This window comes from Brachyistius frenatus, unplaced genomic scaffold (genome assembly GCF_029030835.1).
Source record: "Brachyistius frenatus isolate BFR_SWC_R1_liver_20210118 unplaced genomic scaffold, ASM2903083v1 Contig_41, whole genome shotgun sequence".
Taxonomy (NCBI): domain Eukaryota; kingdom Metazoa; phylum Chordata; class Actinopteri; family Embiotocidae; genus Brachyistius; species Brachyistius frenatus.
The window spans coordinates 1,758,815-1,776,060 of record NW_027210640.1 but is presented as its reverse complement, the minus strand read 5'-3'; the positions used below and the strand labels follow the sequence as shown (position 1 = coordinate 1,776,060).

Here is a 17,246-nt window from a genome sequence, read left to right as displayed (position 1 = left end):
ATATTCTCTCCAACATCCGGCCGTCCCGCTTCCTCTCGGGGATGCAGGGCCCAGAGCAACAAGCATCGCAACTCTGGTTGATATCGTCCCTTGCAACCACACTGCTTCAAGTTACACTGGGCACCAACCTAAATGGGCTTAAATTTTTTATATGCGCTGGAGAACAGAGATCACATCTTGGGAGGATAGCATATCTGTAATTTATTTAAGAACCCCACAGAGGGAGAGTTATTTTGGAGGCAGAGAGCTGGAAGGGAAGCATCCGGGTGGCATTTTTTTGTTCAGCCCAAGGGGCTTGTAGGTAGACTCCACTCAGCAGTGACCTTCTCAGCGACGTGGAGGAGCACCTAGGATGAACATTCTATTTATGTTCCAGCCCTCGGGTAAAAACTGTTGAGTACAGAAACTACTTCTCCCCCATCCTGAGGAACAATGGAAGCGTTTGAATAATTGATTTGAAGTTTTGCTCAAACTCCTTTTACATTTTACCAGAGTAAAGTGATTCGCCTTCTCTGTCACCCTACAGTTTGTCTCGTCTTGAATTACCCTTCAGTTTGAAGGCGCAGTGGTGGAAAGAGTGCTCAACTTCCCTCGGTCCTTCCCTCGGTCAAACACGCGTCATCTTTGCTGGCGTGAAATAACAGCTCTGTCGCTCTTAATTAAACCCGGCCTGATTAGCGCCGACAGGTGTGGCAGGTGTTCTGTTTACTCAAGCAGCGGTAACAAACACACATGCAACAATCTGCAGTAATTTATTAAAATCACCATCAAAGCTGCCACTTATCCGCTGCGGTGCGGTGAGTGCGTATGCATGTGAAAGTGGGGTAAAAAAAAGGAGTGGGGGCCATGGAGGCTGGTGGTGATGGTAGCACGCTATCATGGAGTTCATCCGTAATGAGTGTGGATTAGCGGGGATGATCCGGGCTTTGCAAAACCCCTGGTCCAGGGCCGGTGACGGTGGTGTGTGTCTGAGCATGTGTGCGCAGTGATTGGAGGTGACATCATGACACAATCCAAAGTCAGTTTGGAAATCTTTCCCAGAATTCTCCGCAATGGTAGGTGTAAGACTACATTGTAAGAATACACTATATGTCCAAGCGCGCGTGCGTGTGTGTGTGTGTGTGTGTGTGTGTGTGTGTGTGTGTGTGTGTGTGTGTGTGTGTGTGTGTGCGCGCGCGCACGCTGTATTTTCCTCTCCTCACCAATCATCATGCAGTGCTGCAGCCACCTCCTCCCTCACAGATGAGCCTAAGAGCTGATTAATATTTCTCTGCAGTGATTTATTAATTCATTTAATTATTTGCGAGCTGTTGCCTGCGAGGGGATAATGTTTGTTAATCTTTTTTTTTTCCCTTTTTTTTTCTTTTCTCAACATCGTATAAAGAATGAGCATCAATCGAGGAGAAAAAAAAAAAGGAATTTTGAATCTGATTATTTAACGTTTGGACTGCACAGTGGTTTTTGGATGCGTTGTTGTTAATACCTCCCCACAATCGGTCATGAATTTTCGAGCGCGTCCCTGGTGAGGGCACAAATTTATGCCACAGCTAAGAGAAGGTTCAGGGAAACTTCTGACCACAGCATCACCAGTTTGAATTTGCATGTTGGAAATTCAGTCACGTCCATGTGGAGGGGCATGTGAATGAGAAAAACTCCTCACTCCCATAGCAACTACTGATGAGCTTCCCTTGAACTTTGTGTTTGAACTCATGAGGCTGCTCAAAGGCCAGCAGGTAGAGGAGTGCGAGTGCTGAGAAGTTACTTGGAAGAACTGTGTGTATATGCAGCGGGGCAGTAAAGGAAAAAAAAAAAAAAAAAAAAAAGGGCATTCTCAGCAAATCTCATCCCTGGACAAGTCGAATAAAAACCAATATTGTAACACCACTGTTCACTGGGATGGAAAGCTGTTTTTTTTTTGTCCTTCAGGAAGTTGTTTTTACACAGGTACTGAAGCTTTGACTTCTCGAAATGTAAAGACTGATATCCTAGTTTTTGCCTACAAGGACAAGTTAACACGCTAACATTTCAGACACCCCTCAGTTTGATGACGGCCATCTCTTTGCGGCCAATGGCTAATCCGGAGATTTGCAGCGACCACATAAAGACGTTACAGTGATATGTTTGCTGTCAGAATGAAATATGGGACATTGTCACAACACAGCAAAGCCATTCTTCTCCTCAACCGTGGACCTCTCCTGTCACAAATACGCACACACACACACACACACACACACACACACACACACACACACACACACACACACACACACACACACACACACACACACACACGGTGCGTAGACTGCAGTGTACAAGATGGAAATCAGATAGTCAGACAATGATTTGAATAGCAGCCATAAACATGTGGCCTGGGAGATGATTTATAATAATTAATCCGCTGTGTCCAGTTCCAACAGCCTCCCACTCTAACCCTCAACCAATTTGCCACATGCACATACATAACACACACTCACAACTTCCCCGCCCGCCCTAGCCACTCAGGCTTGGGAACACAGCTGTGACCACCTCGGCGCCTTTCCAACCCAATGTCACCAACGTGCCTATTGAAGGACATCGAAGGGGATTTAGTCTATCTCTCTGTCCCTGTTAAACCCACGAACCCTCACAATAGACCGCACGCTCCACTTTATCATGCCCATCATCGCGAACCATTAACATGGGGGCCTACAATAACATTATTTATGGAGGCGTTAATATTAATATCGACCTGTGTGCTGTCAGGCGAGCTGATTTACTGAGCGTTGGAATGCCGAGCCGTGTCAATGTGGCAGGTGAACTAATTGAATATCAGTCACTCCACTCAGGATGCCAATAGACACACACTTGCCACTGAACAAACACAAACACGCACACATGCATCATTGTCCGTGCAAAAAAAAAAAAAGACTCATGCATGAACTCACTCCCAACTCAAGTAAGCACTGAGAGCCAGTGTGTGTGTGTGTGTGTGTGTGTGTGTGTGTGTGTGTGTGTGTGTGTGTGTGTGTGTGTGTGTGTGTGTGTGTGTGTGTGTGTGTGTGTGTGTGTGTGTGTGCAGGTGTGCATTCGACAGGTCACCTCATAGACTTTTTAACCAATGTTCCATGGCAGTAATTATGACTGGGTATCTGCTGAGAGCGTGTAAGTATAATGGACTATGTTGTACTTATCTGCTCAAAACAGGCTCCGCTAATGAAACTTCAGTGAGAGCGTTTCATCTGAGAATTGTGTTGTTGGGGTGTGTGGAGGTTCTCTGACAGAGCACAGAGGTACAGGATTAGTTGGCAGCTGCGGAGAGTAATGAGGTTGCAGGACAAAAGCTGTCTGGCTGAGTGTGTTTCGTTTGTTTGGAAGAAAGCTCTCACCAGTTTCGCTGAATATGGTGCACTTTAACAAAAAGGCCAATCACAATATTTTACCTAAAATAAAATGTTGAATATGTGTGCTCGGTTCATGAACCACGGGTGGATAAAAGACCTGGATTCAGACTATTCCTCTTTTCACAATAATGTTGCTCAAAAAATTAAATATCTCCGTTAAATGATTTCCAATCCTCAAAATCTGTCCAGATTTAGGTTTAGGGACCAAAACCTTGTGATTAGGAAAAGATCATGGTTTGAGTTCAAATATGTCAAATAACACGACATACCTCACATAAGTCATTTATCGTACTGAACGCAAGTCGAATATGTCATGTAATGAGGGGTAACTTGATAGATGTTAAATCCACGTTGACTTTGGCTTTTGTTTGTTTCATCGAAGCACGCCTGACCTCCACCCCACATGGACCTTATCACTCTTTGTACGTCGTCCAATGAGCATGTGTTTATTTTTCTCTCCTGTAGCTATACAGGGAACACCCGTAGTTGTGGTTAAGTGCTGCATTCTTCCCACTAGGCCACATCAGATCTTAGTCTTACTTACCAGACCCAAATTTGCTATGTGAATTCATGGGTTACGGGCCACTCCATAGGTTTTCGTCTTCAGTTGTTGCAGCCAACTGGGCGTAGCCCTCAGGTTAATTTTGAAACTATTGGAGCAGCCTCGATCCAGTCGGCATTGAGCACCATATGCGCCAAAACTGTACCACCACCACTGCAACTACATTTAGAAAAAAAAAAAGCTGAGCCAGGCTTAACCAGATGGCTGGCTAGAGTGGATGGGAATACATTCATATGGCCAAAGGATATTATTATACAACCAATTGTTGCTTTCTCATAGCCCAGCAGGGATTTGAATTGTAACAGTACTTTCCACATGGGTCAGATGTCCTGTTTTTGTCATTAACTGATGCTGCTAGTCACTGGTTAGGTCCAGACTTCCTCAAGCACGCTAAATAAAAAGGAAAAAAAATCATACGCACACAGCTGTTCCCACCTATCGCATTTGTGTTCGATACTTTTTGAAAGAGTACAGTAAGACACCGTGGCTGCCTTTTTTGTAAGACCATCATAAAAGCTGTTTAAATGATATACTGCAAAAAGAAAGGCAGCAAAAACCCAGCGCAGAGTACATTTAACAGGGTTGATGTCAATTCTTTTGTGAGTTCAATGAACTCAGTGCATCTTTATAGTAAGGTCAGGATACATTAGTGATTAAAAAAAAAAAAGCAATGCTTAGTGTTAAAGAAAAAAAATCCCTGCTCTTTGCTGTGTGATATGAAATTGAACTAAAAAAAAAATTCAAAATGTAGTGTTTAATATGAATGAAGACATTTACTTTAAAGCAAACAACATTTAGTTGAATAAATGATCAAATACTTTCTTTAAGAACAAGCGACCCACTGACAGTGTATCCCTGACAGTTTTATATCAGTGTCCTCCTGTCATAAAAATGTCATGGGAATGATGAGAGAAGCCAAGTTTGTCGTGTTATCACCTCTCGCTCCATAATGTTTTGACAAATCTGTGATTTTCCAGCGAGGAAAAGAAGATAACGCTCCATTTTCATATCAGTTCTACAGGAACTCAGTCAAGGATCCAGTGTGTTTGTCAGCCCATCTTTTTTTTGTCATCCTTAAGAGCCAGAGAACTAAATTTGGATTTAAACGCTTACAGCATGACATATGATTCTATGTATGTGTACTCTGGAGAAAATCAGTTCTCCAAATCAGTTCAGTCAGTCACATACAGTATATATAAGCTACATCTAAGCTTTTTCACCCTCTGCTTTTTTGTTTCCTTGTTTCCTCTGATCTTTTTTCTCCGCTTGTCATTTTCTCTCTCTCTCTCTTCCTCTTGGCTCATTCTGTCTTCTCCTCCCTCACCGTCTCCGGTGATCCTTAGTTCTCCTCCTCTCCTCCTCCTGTCGTCTTGTCTGTCCGCCTGCGTTCACCTGTTGTTTCCTTCCTGCTTTCCCCTCACTCGACGTGTCCCTTCTTGACTCCTCCTTTACCTGCTCCTCCCCGTCGCCGTCTGCTCGCCAGACTCTGAACTCCCCCGTCTTCCTCCCAGCTCTACTTTCCCTTTTTCTCACCCGACACGTCCCATGCTATTGATTACCTCACCTTCTCCATGCTTTCCTTTCGCACCCATCCTCTTCTCGTATCAGACGTTTTTATACCAGGAGAACAATGGAGAGTGAGGAAGTAGGTGGGTGGCTGAGGGTGATGGTGACGTGAGAACAGTGAGACATCGGGTGCTACCATGGCAACTTTTAGTCATTCAGAAAAGAAGAAAAAAATGCCTTTAGTTTTATCACATCTCGGTAGAAACTGTGTTAACACTTCATCATCTGGTTGAGAAGTGCAGGTTTTTTTTTTTAAATTTGTTTTTTTTACTTATCCAGTATCTGACCTGTTGACAGTCAGTCAGCCTTGGTGTTTTCTGAATTCTTTGCTGTCATTTTTTTCCCCTGCGTGTGCTCAGAGCGTCTCGGTTCCATGCCCTTCTATTCTTATTGTCCCCTATGTGGTCACATTGCTGGAAAGAAACTACGCAGACCCATTTCTGAGCATGCATGTTTTCATTCCCCAATCCGCCATGCACCATGATGCTCGGCCATCTGTCTCAGCACGGTGACTAAACTCAATGCCAATATGTTGCAGGGTCATGAGAAAACGAACCGGAGCTGCTTTCCACATGCGTGGATAAAGCATAATTTAACCCACGTTTCATCGCTAAACAAAACAACTCTGCCTGGAGTTGAGCTGTGTGGTTTCACCCGCGTGCTGTTGTGAAGAGACCCCGGCGAGTTTTCCACTATCTTCGCTGTTGATTTGGGACGTGTTGTAGCTTCACTGCTATTCTGCTATCCCTTCATTCCGGCTGATTAATGGCGACTTGCCCGGCCGAGGGAGTGTCTCATGCGACGGAGGAAGCGGTAGTGCAACAGCGTGTGTGCAGTGAATAAATGCTGTACATTAAACAAATTCCCCCGCGCTCGTCTTGGCAGCCAGGCGTGTGGGAGTATTGCAGAATTTGGCCTATCCATTCCCCCCCACCCCCACCCCTCCCCACCATCTCTCACTGACACACACGCATGCATGCTCATGTGTAAACAGCCACACAAACCAGTGCTACTTCTTTTACTTGGAGAGAACATTTTACACACTTATGGATATACGAACCGACCCAAACACACCGAGCTTTACAAGTGCACTTTCCCCCACGTGGACTCTGCCACTTGTTCACATCCCACTTTCTTATACACACACACACACACACACACACACACACACACACACACACACACACACACACACACACACACACACACCCGTGCTGCAGTGAATACACCAGGGGATCCTACTGTAGCCAGCCTATTAGTTGACACTGATTGGCCAGTGAGGAGCCAGCCTGACCCCGGTGGCCTGTCAAAATAAAGAATCTTGTTGACGGTTGGCCGTTGACGTAATAAAGCCCAGAGAGGATGCTAGGAGACTGTCCACAGGCAGCGTCCAGTTCATAAGACAGCGAGGAAGAGGAGTACAAAAATACACCGCTTTGAGGACAGATAGGAGTCAGTAGGAATTTGTTATCCTGTTTTGGTGCCAAATATTTCCTCCCTCCTCCTACAAAATAACTAAAAGTTGTCTTCTTAACAGCAAGCTTTGATAGAGCACTTTTAGAAAAAGCAATTTAGCTTCAAAAATGGTTATTGACATGTAGTATATGTCCAGATGAATCATCAGCTATTTTAGATCAATTTGATGATTCAGTTTTTTGTTTTTTTTTAAAGGTAAAATTCACTCTGTTTTCTTGTTACATTACTATGATCAATCAAAAAATAATCAGCAGATTAATTCATAATACTAATCGCAGCCCTAACACCGTATCCCACACAGTCTCACGTCAAAATGTGAAATAGCTACGTTTGTCCGAAGCGCAAAACATAGTCGTTTCAAAAATGTGTTTCTTAAGTTTCTAAAATTGTGGGATGCCTACGTTTTGGACGGGGTTGTCGAAGAAGGGCATCATGTGCTGGAGTAGCAAGATTGTCAGTGTCCACATGGGGAGGAGGTTGGGGTGGCTGGATGGATCATGCACAGGATTTTACGACCAGTAGAGCGAACACCGCTCTACGTAACAGCAAAAATGTAATGCAAGTAAGTAACCTTACGTAACTTGTTGAACTTGCTTACTTATCTATGTAACCTTACTTAAGTAATTTGAACCCAACCGTGATTTTTTTTTTTCTGAACCTAACAAAGAGGTTTTGGTGCTTACACCTTAGGCAGCTGAGACGTTAGAAGGCTTTGTTGCACAGTCATCTGATGTAGAGGAAGACCAATGGAAAAGAACAGGCCAAGAAAAATAAGGGCTTTTCACAATTATTATGAATTATTAAGCCGTTACTGTGAAACGAATACACTTTGCACTGTGGACCAATGCTATAACACTTTTTGACGTGAGATTGGGTTGTCATATCACAGGCATTACATTTACATTTGCGATGAATGTCTTCCCGCCGGCAGTCTGTCTGCTTCGTAATCTGATCTTGGTATGCAGAACGTACATAAATATTGCATTTTCAACTATCTTTTCTCCATGTAAATTTGGTAGGAAACTCAAAACTCTGTTAATTCGTCAAGAAGCCACAAAGTGCATTTGGGGAAGCTGTCCTATAGGATCCTCATATGATATCGATTATGCGCCTGTTGTGCGTTCCAGCCATAGTATTCATATCGTTATCTGGAAGAGGACTCTGAGCACAGGGTAATGATGAGCTCCTCTGACCTTTCACTGGAGATAACCTTCCTCAGCTGCTCAGTGGAAACTCCTTAGGGTGGACTCATTGCTACCCACAGCTGCAGACCTGACTCACAGTAGCGACTGAAAATTGAGTGTGGCTGCGGTGCATCAGACGTGGCCTCCGGATGCTTTGAAAGTCCTGCTAGCATGTGTACAGTTCCATGTACAAATACACAAAAATACTGTACATGTCAATATTATTTGATAAGTTATAAAAGCACAAACACACACTCTCAGATATTACTACATACGCAAACATGAGTATTTTTTATTTTTTTATTTTATTGTACTCTATTAATCCCCGAGGGGAAATTCTTTCGCTAAATTGTACATTCCTACTCTGTAAATACACAAAGTCCTGTGGAAACGGGAAACTTATTCAGCCCTAAATGTAAATGAGTGAATATCAAGACGTGAATCAACCACACTCACTCATGCCCACACCCACACATACACATGAACCCACTGATTCGGACCGGGCTCATTAGAGATGTGAAGGAGAAAATGATCAAAAACTGAAAAAAAGAAAAAAGAAAAAAAAAAAAAAAGCCAGGAGGGATTTCATGCAGATTCGCACTCCACAGCTCTCAGGCAATCAGCAGCAAGCCTCCTCCTCCTCATCCGAGAACTGTCGTCCCGTGGTCACAAAGGGCAAATAGGAGAGAGAGAGAGAGAGAGAGAGAGAGAGAGAGAGAGAGAGAGAGAGAGAGAGAGAGAGAGAGAGAGAGAGAGAGAGAGAGACTCATCTCAGCATTTGTTGAATTCACCCACCTACCACTTGAGGAGGCAGTTCATTTAGAAGTCCCTTTCATTAATGTTTCTCTTTCATTTTCACTCTTTCTCCCTCTCCTTTTTCTATCTACTTTAAAGGTACAAGTGAGTGAGTAACAAGAAGACGGAAGAAGAAGAAGAAGAAGCCACTGGCTCAGCTGAAGATATGAGGCTAAAGAGGTTTTGAAAACAACCCAGCGGTAAGTGGGCCCCTAAATTTTTGCACAGTGTGCCGCCATTTTAGAAGACTAATTTTGCTCTCCAGAAGCAGCCTGAATAATAACATTGGCGGCCACAAATTCATGCTTTCTTAATCTTCTGTCCGATTTTTTTTTTGTTCAAATATACTCCTCTTCCAGTTGTTCCTCCCTGACTCCACCTTTCCATCTTTCTATTTCTGCCTTTGGTGACAGATCTCTGGCTGTTGCAGTGAACCTTAATCTCTTGTGAATACGATATTTTCCACTCGTGCCCTTCTCATATTTTGCACTGCTGCAGATGACACTTTACAGTTTTCTTAATCTCCATTGTTACATGTCTTTTGCAGTAACAGTCATTACTGAAAAAACAGTAAGGCTGTGACAAATCCCCTCCCCAGTGCTTCTCCTGATTGGGTAGCTAATAAGTCCTATTGTCTAATTAATACTTTTTTTTTTTTTTTTGCTGTCACTAATTGATATTCACGATGTGCACACGGAGCAATTCATCAAAACTACGGAGACAAATATACGGTACACGCAGAAAACAAACAAAACAATCACTGCATTGACTTTATAAAGTGTTGTCAGTGCAGTTTGAATGCACCTATACACACACAATCTTGCATAAAGACATCCACGAAGCCGTGTGCAAGTTTATTGAGGTTTGGTTCAAGAGTGATGCTTCAGGTCCAAGTGTCCTTGTTTCTTCTTCTTAACGATAACCGTAGCATGACACGTGGCAAACTGTCATCCTCCTTCACACATTTCCGTGCTCCCCGCGCAAAGCTCATCCATCCATATTGACAGCAGAGCCGAGGCTGAGAGAGAGAGAGAGCTATCATCTACCTGTCACGGCAGGTTGCCACTGAGGAGCTCCTCCTGCACTCCTCCAATTCTTTCATTCAACAAACAGCATTGGGGAGATTTTCACATCTGGAAGCTATAAGGCATCCGTTTAGATGTGTAATGTACCCAGTTTTTCTTGGGCTCATTCATATTCACTGCTTCTCTTTGGTGCACAGCACTGAGTGCAGAATTAATTGTAAAAGGTTTCTTTGAAATTGATTAATCATCTTTACATTGTATGCAGCGTTTAGAGTTCTCTTGAGATAAAAAAAAAAAAAAAAAACCCACCTCAAATAACTCTTGCTCTGCCTTAATTGAAATAAACTGCTTTTATTTCTAATTGTGTGATTTCTTTATTTTAATTGAACTTTATTTTCAAGATCTGTCTCTTGAGACAAAAACAAATGTAGCTGTAATGATATTACTCTCAAATATCAACAAAATGACACAGTAGTCACTGTTACTTTGATTATCAATAAACTCTAGTTTTTTTTTTTATGTACTCATTGTTGAAACCTACTGTTTCTGACATTTTATTTTTTTATTTTTCATGATTTATTTGGTGCTTATCTGTCCACTTTATGTCTGGCTGGGTTCCTATTATTCATCCAGATATTACAGCATTAAGTCAAAATGAAATCTCTGGCTGAGTTATGAAACGTCCTCGTCTCTTCCACTCCAGTCCAGTGGATAGTTTAATTTCAAGCTGCAATATCTACTGTAGTTGACTCCACTGCCATTACACACACTGCACACCACATCCTCATTTCCATACCATCACTTGATTATTAGTGCTGCTGGCAGGGCAGCAGACATGCCGAAACTGTGAATGAATGCCAGCAAATTGGTGTCAGACCAGATGCAAGCCCAGACATCCCCTCTCCATGTGCACGGTGGCCCCCTGCTTCTCATCACCTTGCAGCTGGCGGCCACCAACCTCGTATCAACAGCTGATTTTGGATATATCTAGCCGTGATGATCGTGACCTGCTTTGTTTGACTGTAGAAATGGCGGAGAGGCAGGATAGCACATCTGGACCCCCTACCGTGGGCTCAACAATGTGTAAAGAGACAGGACTATTTACATTAGATTCACTCTTGGCTGGTTACTGCCTGACTGAGTGTCATTTACACATTAGCACAGGGATATCAGGGAATGTTTAAAACTTTCATTTTAAAAACTGTTCTCTGTAGATGTGCTTAATTGATGTATCAAATGTGTATTACTCATTTGTAAGTTCCCTAAAACACAAAAGACACCACATTGTGGTAGTTGAAGGTGATCTCCTGAGCAAAAAAAAAAAAGGACAGCATAATAAAATGTATAAAAAGTAAGTAAAGGAGACATTACGGAAACACGACACATTCAAATAACATTAGTGTCTTACATGGAGAAGCGTGTGGTTGACTGAGTCTGGATATGTCAGTAATTTGTTTCAGATTGTAGTAATATATAAATACATGACGGCCTGGATACATGTTTATCACTCATAGTGATAGCACTAAGTTGAGCTGCTTCAGGTCTTGTATAGACCATCCCTCACCATAAAGCCTCCATTGAGGTACCTTCAGTCGTGATAAAAGGTCAGCAGTGCTAGATTACCAGCAGGTGTAATGTTCAGCCTTTGTTTTGCCCTAAAAATGAGATATCCAAACCAATGAGTGTCCAATTGAACAAAACATCATTAGCATTTTGTATGACAGCTGCTTGTTGCACAACACACCAGTGTGATTGAGTGGCGACGTGACCTCGGGTGGCCACAAATGGGGGTTGTGGCTGCTTTCTTGGCTTAAAATTGCATAATTAACCTTTTCCCCAAAGTACCTTCTTTTAAAAACGTTGTGACCCCACCGGGATTTCTTTGTCATTGATCCGCATGTTGCGTTCAGATTTCACCTTTTGACATTGATTTCAGCCCCATGCTTACCTGTTGGTGTGATGTCTCTGCGGCGTTGCTGATTCAGGTGCCTTCCTCTGTCGAAGGGAGGGGTGGGTGGGTTTCTCTGAGCGTACCTGACTTGGACAAATCCCCAAGGCCGCAGCACCTGAATGAACAGACAGCAGCGACTGTTTAAGGACAGTTTCTAAGGAAAAGAGAGCAGCAGCTCTTAAGTGGCTCCTAGGATGTTAGCGGCACAATTAAACAAAGCTCTGCTAATCTTTACTGCTCGTGTCAAGAGGCACTGTGTTCTGTCAGAGCGCCGTTATCCGTCGCATGGCGCTGGGACTCTTGACAGGCTGGAATGTGCCCCGTGAGCTGCCACCACACTCATCACAGCGGTGCCCTTTACTGCACACTTACTGCACTAGCAACGACACTAATATACATCATAAAGAGGGCAAAAAACAATAACAAAAAAAAAAAAAAACACCAGCAATGAATTAGCATTATTCAATTTTGTACGCTCCAGTTATTTGTAGCGGCATTTAAAGAAATGTAAATTGACCTCATGTTTTGGAGGTAATGAATTTGATTATGCCAGCGCATGTAATTTCATGGTATTTGGGAATGAACGATGTTTTGCCTTTTACACTTTCCTCATTGTGATGGTGGAAAGCTAAGCAGTGTGATGCATTTTTAAAGGTCCTCTTTTTAGTTTAATGTTTTGTATCATAATAACAAGACGCGTTTGTTTCTTTGGAATTTGGACCTCATCCAAGCTTCATTTCTTTCAGCACTCATTCAGTGCAGCTCAGTCATGAATTCTGGCCACCTGTTACGCTGAGTTTGAACCCCTTAGTACGCAGCATTTCATACCACCTGGGGAGCTTTGGCTGACCCTACATACTCACAAAACCTCAGCACTTAAGTTCTCGCCGAACTTTAGCAACAACCTGCTGATGTGTCTTAATATATATTAAAAAAACAACAACTCTGGTATATATTTTTAGGGTGGGGTGGAGAGATGCTATCTTAGGTCTATTAATGCAGTCATTGCTGTGCTGCCCCGGGCCACAGAGCCTAATCCAGAGGAGTGAGTGAATGGGACTGTGGCTCGGGCTTGCCAGACCTACTTAGGTTCTGGTTGAAAGCACAGTGCTGTGTGGGCGAATCTATTCTGTCCTGGGCAGGGCACAGCATAAACATTGCCCAGGGAACGCAGGCAGGCAGGCAAGCAGGCAGGCATGCAAGCAGTGAAGCGGACAAGAGCAAAACTAGAAGGATGGTTGCCTTTAATTTCCTTTCTACTGACTCCCCTCTACTGTCCACGGCCAGTGAGCAAGAGAGGGGAACAGAGTGTGCATGAGTGTGGAAATTACCTGTGGTAGTATTTTTTTTTTTTTCTTCTTCTTTTTCTGGGGCTTCACCAAAGTATGCACTGTTATCCACCCTCTCACTCACACATCCACACACACACACACACACACACACACACACACACACACACACACACACACACACACACACACACACACACACACACACACACACACACACACACACTCCATCACACTCCTTCATGGTGAATCTGCCCTGATCCATCCAGACGACAGGCGTGAAGCAACGACTCGCTGGCTCTCTTACTGTCTTTAAGTGATCTGCGTTTGCTCGAAGGCACGCTGGCGCTCTGACCTCGTGGCCCCCCCCCGCACGTAAACAGAGTACCGCTGCTCCCCCTCCCGCTTCCACTACCCTGCCACCATCATCCCTCCACTTTCCACTACCAAATAAGGAAGACGGAGCCGCTCAGAGCCAGCAAGTCGGTCAGCCAACCCACCGAGGAGGCCATTAGCGAGCCAGCGAGCCAGCGAGCCAGCGGAGAGGTTGGTAGAAAACCACCTCTGGCATCACTCATCACTCCTGGCCTTTGCCGGCTTCGCCCGCCTCTCCGGGGCGCAGAAATGCACAACGCACCCGCGCCGTATACACAAACACCCGCTGAAAGGCACGCAGCACCACATGCACGGTGACCTGAAACCGTTGAAGGCACTCTTAACACGGCATACTGTATACGATGATCCACGTTGAAAGGCGCATATGCACTTGCCAGCGCACAGAAAATCGTTCAGAAAGGACACAAAAGACGCATTCGCGTGAAAACTACATGTACACACAGCATCTGCGCAGAGTAGTGATATATTACCGTATAAAAACACCCCTGCACACAACATAAATTATACAGTGGGTGGTTTCTGCAAAGCCTCCAAACAATCAAAGATGTGTGTGTGTGTGTAACTTTGCTGAAGGAGAGATTTATATGGTGGGATTCCATTACAGGTACTTATCTGTCAGTATGCGTGCTTATTACGCACTGAAACAAGCCAGCGTGGAAGCATCGAACACGACAAGGCCGTAAAACTTTCAGAGAACCGTTGGGAGGAAAAAAAAGTTTTTTTTTAAATTAGTGCAGTGGATTTCTGATCATTTTTGCCAAATCTGAGGAAATGATTTCAATTCTGTCCTATCATTGTTTAGACACACAACGCTGATCAATGTGTACGTATTTGAACTGAGCGTGCCAAGTAAATAGCCCGACTCGTACTTTTAAAGATGAAGCATTTCTCTGGCACGTTAATCAGTTCTCTTCTTCTACATGCAGCCGCTTGAAAGTCGTGGAGCAACATCAGCATCAAGCGCTGACATGGCTGACGTGCGTAATTAAGCCAAACACCGATCTAACTCCTCCTGTGATACTCACCAGCGGAGAACATGTGAAACCTGCACTAGTTTACAACACTCAGTTAAATTAACTGCCTGCGCCGTCTTGTAAAGTCAGCTTGGAAGTTGAAATGTGCAGCGCAGGCAGGCAGGCACCGTATGAAACCACATTTGTTAGTTTAACGGGATTCACAGGACACACAGTTAAACACAGTTACATGAACCCATTCCCTCTCTGTCTACGTCTTTGTCTTGTCGCTTTCTCTCCCTCTCTCTCTCTCTCTCTCTGTGAAATTCTTTGGTTTATTTAGCTGCACTCTTTCACCTGCCTCCAAATGTCAGCCGAGTTCAACGGAGCTGGAGGGAAAACACTCTGACAGGGAGAGAGAGAAAAGCCATATTGAGAGCGAGCCGGTAAAAAGAAATGCACAAGAGTTGAAGGGAAAAAAAAAAAAAAGAAGAGAGGCAGGAGGAGCGAGTAAGTGAGCATGTTTGGTCACAGAAAAGCCCTTCTTGATAGTTATATTGACTCAAGTGCATTAAACTGACAAATAACACTCTATAATTTCAGCATTTATCTGATGCCTCCTCCACAAAAAGCTTTTGTTCGACAGGGGAAGTCCACGCCGGGATGCCTTAAATGACACATCGGATGAACAAAAATTGGTCACAATACTGAACTTCCATAGCGGGTTAGATTAACTCTGAGGATTGCGTAACACAAAATCGAGAAAAATCCCAATATCATCATAAAAAAAAAAAAAAAATTGTATTACTTAGTAACGTCAGCACGGAGCTGCAGCATCATCTGTCCATCTATCCCTTAAATCGCTAAAAAGATAAAAAAAAAAAAAAAAAGGTGAGGGTGGCCCGTGGGAGGTGCAGGATTTGAACCTTTTGAATGCCCTCGTGTCAAAACGAAGCTCAGCAAGACATGATGCCCGGCTTCTAAGGCCTGGAACGCACGCGTTACCCCTGCCGCGCGTCTCAGCTGCTGCTTGCTTACGTGAGTGTGTCCACGCCTGCTGTGTTGTCACCAGCCGGTCAGCGGCGGGGCTGCGGTTGCCGGTCCTACCATTTCAATCAATTTCGTTTCCCTTTGATCGCTGCCACGGGTACGGTATTTTTGAAATCCCGCGAGCGACGAGGCGAAACCAAAAAGGCAAAGGTCACGTGACTTCTGTTTACCCTGGTACAGAGCGAGACACACCGAGACAGAGGAGCGATACGTACGGGGCGGGTGGGAGAGGGAGAGTAGCGGGGGAAAAAAACAAAAACAAAAAAACCCGCCCCTCACCTGGTAAAGTATCGTCATGATATAAATAGAGCCCGCACTGGGCTTTCTCTATGATTATAGATAGTACTCGCTCCCTACCGTTCTAGAATAGAATTATATACAGTGAAAAATGTGATCAAGGATTGTGTCCCCTGCATATTTTAAACTGGGAAACGCGCGCGGAAAATAGGTGTTGGTTCTATTTTCTGAAATGATGCACCGCACACACACGCGAGGCGTGAAACGCGGGTGGGACTCGGTCCCAAGAATTCCAAGAGAGCAGATTAATTCTCTATCAGCAGCTTGTAATTCACCGCGTTCCCATCCGTGCCCCTCCCAGTGCACCCACCGAGCTTCTATCTCCATTATCAAACTCCTGTCTATCGCAGTTGCTCACTTGTGTATCAAGGTAATGAATTCATAATCTCTCTCAGGCTCTTTGTAGATCTCTATCGTGGCGGGAGATAAGAGTGAGCATCGTTGCACTCTAATAGCCGTCAGTCTGCCTCTCCTCCTGCTTGCTCTGTGTGCGTGTGTGTGTGTGTGTGTGTGTGTGTGTGTGTTTTGTGTGTGTGTGTTTGTTTGTGTGTGTACAGTTGGTGTGTGTGTGTGTGTACAGTTGGTGTGTGTGTGTGTGTGTGTGTGTGCGTGCGTGCGTGCGTGCGTGCGTGTGTGTGTGTTAAGCAAACCACCCATCACCACAAACCCCAGCGCCCTGTCCTCCATTTTGGCTCGGTGGGAGAAACAAAAAAAAAAAGAAGGTTCTGGCCCAGAGTCACTTATCAGCTAACTGTTGAGGCCGCGAGGCAGCAAATGTCTCCGAGAGAGAAGCAGCAGTCCACTTTCTCCTCTCCCTTCCTCTCGCGCGCACTAAAACCGACACCGCGGCGCTTCCCAACCTGAGCTGACAAACGCTCAAGTCGCGGGGAGGGTAAATATCTGAGAGGGCGCGGCACGCTTCGAGTAACTGAACTCGCGGGCGAGGGGGCGGCTCCCGAGGGGCCGGCCTGCGGCCCGCGCGTAACGTTTTTAATTGCGGTTTTCGGCGGGGTGATGAAACGTCCTCCATTTGAGCACAAGCTGGCGGTAAGTGGGGCTGTCGCCTCCGGGGACAGAGTGAGCGATGGCCCGCCGCTATCGGAGGTGATTGTTCCTCAGCCCCTAAGGGTGACAGAGAATGAACGCAAGGGAGCAGGGTAGACAATAAGGAGGAGAGGCGACGCTCTCTCGCATGCAGTTCAAATCAGGACGGGGGGGGGGGACGAATGAACTTGCGGTACCGCCACGACGCTCGGCATTGATTAGTTTGTATATGATGTTCAGCACGTTGGCAATTCAGCTGATGGGCTTTTCTGTTTAAA

The 17,246-nt window shown here is 44.6% G+C and overlaps 1 protein-coding gene across 7 annotated transcripts in view; it reads left to right on the top strand.

Annotated features, from left to right (window-relative positions):
- ptprsa (protein tyrosine phosphatase receptor type Sa) overlaps nt 1-17,246 on the top strand; it is a 229,758-nt gene that overhangs the window by 37,084 nt on the left and 175,428 nt on the right. For all 7 annotated transcript variants that reach the window (XM_069702282.1, XM_069702280.1, XM_069702279.1 and 4 more), the window contains exon 2: nt 9,063-9,163. The gene's annotated coding sequence lies outside the window, so the exon portion shown is untranslated. The remainder of the gene's footprint in view (nt 1-9,062; nt 9,164-17,246) is intronic.